Below are 4313 nucleotides of genomic sequence, written 5' to 3' on the forward strand. Positions count from 1 at the left end.
TCTTTGAAACCAATGAGAACAAAGACACAATATACCAGAATCTCTTGGACACATTTAAAGCAGTGTGTAGAGGGAAATTTATAGCACTAAATGCCCACAAGAGAAAGCAGGAAAGATCTAAAATTGACACCCTAACATCACAATTAAAAGAACTAGAGAAGCAAGAGCAAACACATTCAAAAGCTAGCAGAAGGCAAGAAATAACTAAGATCAGAGCAGAATTGAAGGAGGTAGAGACACAAAAATCCCTTCAAAAAAATCAATGAATCCAGGAGCTGGTTTTTTGAAAAGATCAACAAAATTGATAGACCACTAGCAAGACTAACACAAAAGAAAAGAGAGCAGAATCAAATAGATGCAATAAAAAATGATAAAGGGGATGTCATCAGCAATCCCACAGAGATACAAACTACCATCAGAGAATACTATAAACACCTCTATGCAAATAAACTAGAAAATCTAGAAGAAATGGATAAATTCCTGGATACATACACCCTCCCAAGACTAAACCAGGAAGAAGATGAACCCCTGAACAGACCAATAACAGGCTCTAAAATTGAGGCAAAAAATTACAGCCTACCAACCAAAAAAAGTCCACAAGACAGATTCACAGCCGAATTCTACCTGAGGTACAAAGAGGAGCTGGTACCAGTCCTTCTGAAACTATTCCAGTCAACAGAAAAAGAGGGAATCCTCCCTCACTCATTTTATGAGGCCAGCATCATCCTGATATCAAAGCCTGGCAGAGACACGACAAAAAAAAATTTTTAGACCAATATCCCTGATGAAAATCGATGCAAAAATCCTCAATAACATATGGGCAAACAGAATCCAGCAGCACATCAAAAAGCGCATCCACCATGATCAAGTTTGCATCATCCCTGGGATGCAAGTCTGGTTCAAGATACACAAATAAATATATGTAATCCGTCACATAAACAGAGCCAAAGACAAAATACACATGATTATCTCAATAGATGCAGAAAAGGCCTTCAACAAAATTCAACAGCCTTCATGCTTAAAATTTTCAATAAACAAGTATTGATGGGACATATCTCAAAATAATAAGAGCTATTTATGACAAATTCACAGCCAGTATCATACTGAATGGGCAAAAACTGGAAGCATTCCCTTTGAAAACTGGCACAAGACAGGGATGCCCTCTCTCACCACTCCTATTCAACATGTGTTGGAAGTTCTGACCAGGTCAGTCAGGCAAGAGAAAGAAATAAAGGGTACTCAATTAGGAAAAGAGGAAGTCAAATTGTCCCTATTTGCAGATGACATGATTATATATTTAGAAAACCCCATTGTCTCGGCCCAAAATCTCTTTAAGCTGATAAGCAACTTCAGCAAAGTCTCAGGATACAAAATCAATGTGCAAAAATCACAAGCATTCTTAAACACCAAGAACAGACAGAGAGCCAAATCATGAGTGAACTCCCATTCACAATTGCTTCAAAGAGAATAAAATACCTAAGGAATCCAACATACAAAGGAAATGAAGGACCACTTCAAGGAGAACTACAAACCACTGCTCAATGAAATAAAGGAGGACACAAACAAATGGAAAAACAATTCATGCTCATGGATAGGAAGAATCAAATATTGTGAAAACGGCCATACTGCCCAAGGTAATTTATAGATTCAGCGCCATCCTCATCAAGCTACCAATGACTTTCTTTACAGAATTGGAAAAAAAACTACTTTAAAGTTCATATGGAACCAAAAAAGAGCCCTCATTGCCAAGATAATCCTAGGCCAAAAGAACGAAGCTGGAGGCATGACGCTACCTGACTTCAAACTATAGTACAAGGCTACAGTAACGAAAACAGCACGGTACTGGTACCAAAACAGAGATATAGACCAATAGAACAGAACAGAGCCGTCAGAAATAATACCACACATCTACAACCATCTGATCTTTGACAAACCTGACAAAAACAAGAAATGGGGAAACAATTCCCTATTTAATAAATGGTACTGGGAAAACTGGCTAGCCATATGTAGAAAGCTGAAACTGGATCCCTTCCTTACACCTTACACAAAAATTAATTCAAGATGGATTAAAGACTTAAATGTTAGACCTAAAACCATAAAAACCCTAGAAGAAAACCTAGATAATACCATTCAGGACATAGGCAGGGGCAAGTACTTCATGATTAGAACACCAAAAGCAATGGCAACAAAAGCCAGTATAGACAAATGGGATCTAATTAAACTAAAGAGCTTCTGCACAGCAAAAGAAACTACCATCAGAGTGAACAGGCAACCTACAGAATGGGAGAAAATTTTCACAATCTACCCATCTGACAAAGGGCTAATATCCAGAATCTACAAAGAACTTAAACAAATTTACAAGAAAAAATAAAACAACCCCATCAAAAAGTGAACAAAGGATATGAACAGACAGTTCTCAAAAGAAGACATTTATGCAGCCAACAGACACATGAAAAAATGCTCATCATCACTGGCCATCAGAGAAATGCAAATCAAAACCACAATGAGATATCATCTCACACCAGTTAGAATGACGATCATTAAAAAGTCAGGAAACAACAGGTGCTGGAGAGGATGTGGAGAAACAGGAACACTTTAACACTGTTGGTGGGTCTGTAAACTAGTTCAACTATTGTGGAAGACAGTGTGGTGATTCATCAAGGATCTAGAACTAGAAATACCATTTGACCTAGCCATCCCATTACTGGGTATATCCCCAAAGGATTATAAATCATGCTGCTTTAAAAACACATGCACTCATATGTTTATTGCAGCACTATTCACAATAGCAAAGACTTGGAACCTACCCAAATGTCCATCAATGACGACTGGATTAAGAAAATGTGGCACATATACACCATGGAATACTATGCAGCCATAAAAAAAGATGAGTTCATGTCCTTTGTAGGGACACAGATGAAACTGGAAACCATCATTCTGAGCAAACTATTGCAAGGACAAAAAACCAAACACCGCATATTCTCACTCATAGGTGGGAAATGAACAACGAGAACACTTGGACACAGGGTGGGGAACATCACACACTGGGGCCAGTGGTGGGGTGGGGGTAGGGAGGAGGGAAAGCATTAGGAGATATACCTAATGTAAATGATGACTTAATGGGTGCAGCACACCAACATGGCACATGTATACGTATGTAACAAACCTGCACATTGTGCACATGTAACCTAGAACTTAAAGTATAATAAAAATAAATAAATAAATAAATAAATAAATAAGCTGTGCATGGTGGCACTCACCTATAATCTCAGCTACTCAGGAGGCTGAGGCAGGAGGGTTACTTGAACTGGGGAGATGGAGGCTGCAGTGAGCCAAGAAAATGCCACTGCACTCCAGCCTGGGTGTAAATAAATAAATAAATAAATAAATGCTATCTACTAGCCAGCAGTGACAAACACTGGGAAGAAAACCATCTGAGTAAAGACAGGATGATGGTGATGGATATTGTAGGTTAGAGCCATCAGGGAAGACTTCTCCCCAAGGTGGCTTCTATGCAGACCTCTAGATGAATTGGATGCTCAGGCTGTGAGGAAGAGCTTTCCCGGTGAAGGGAACAAATGCCAAGGTCTGGCAGCTACAACATGCTTGGAATGTTTGAAGACTAGAAAGAGGGTTTTTGTAGCTACAGCAGAATAAGAGAGAGAAACTACGGAAGACACTAAGGTCAGAGAGCTGGTCCTCATTGTCCGCTGCTCCCACTGGCTTTGGCTTTAAGTACTCATTTGCAGTCTGTAGAGAAACAGGACCAACAAGATATGCAGACAGAGATATGGATGCACACTTAGAGATACAGATGGAGACAGAGATGATAGAGATGGTGATGAAGATGGAGGTAGCGATGGAGATAAAGAGGTAGAAGTAGAGGTAGAGGGAGAGAGAGAGACAGACATAGAGACAGAAATAAAAAAAGGCTTACTTTAAGGTATCTGCTCATGGAATTGTGGGGTTGGCAAATTCTGAAATCTTCAGGGCAGGTCAGCAGGCTGCAAGTGCTCAGGCAGAAGCTGATGATGCTGCAGTCTTGGGGAAGAATTTTTTCTTCCTCAGAGGAACCTCAATTCCACTCTTTAGGCCTTTAACTGATCAAATGGGGCCTATTCAAATTATTGAAGACAATCTCCTTATCTTAAGTCAACTGATAGTAGATGTTAGCCCAATCTACAAAATCCCTTCAGAGCAACACTTAGGTTAGTGTTGGATTGAGTAACTGGGTGCTACATCCTAGCCAGGTGGACACATACAACTCCCCACCACAGGCTCTTTGAGCTTCTGCATTATTCTCCATCACATGC

General features: G+C 39.7%; 1 protein-coding gene across 1 annotated transcript in view; it reads right to left on the bottom strand.

Moving 5' to 3' along the window:
• The window catches only part of LOC100986553 (lysine-specific demethylase PHF2-like), a gene marked incomplete at its 3' end in the record, with an annotated part of 113501 nt that overhangs the window by 36955 nt on the left and 72233 nt on the right, over positions 1–4313 (bottom strand).

The sequence above is a fragment of the Pan paniscus genome, chromosome 14, assembly GCF_029289425.2.
Source record: "Pan paniscus chromosome 14, NHGRI_mPanPan1-v2.0_pri, whole genome shotgun sequence".
In the NCBI taxonomy this organism is placed as follows: Eukaryota; Metazoa; Chordata; class Mammalia; order Primates; family Hominidae; genus Pan; species Pan paniscus.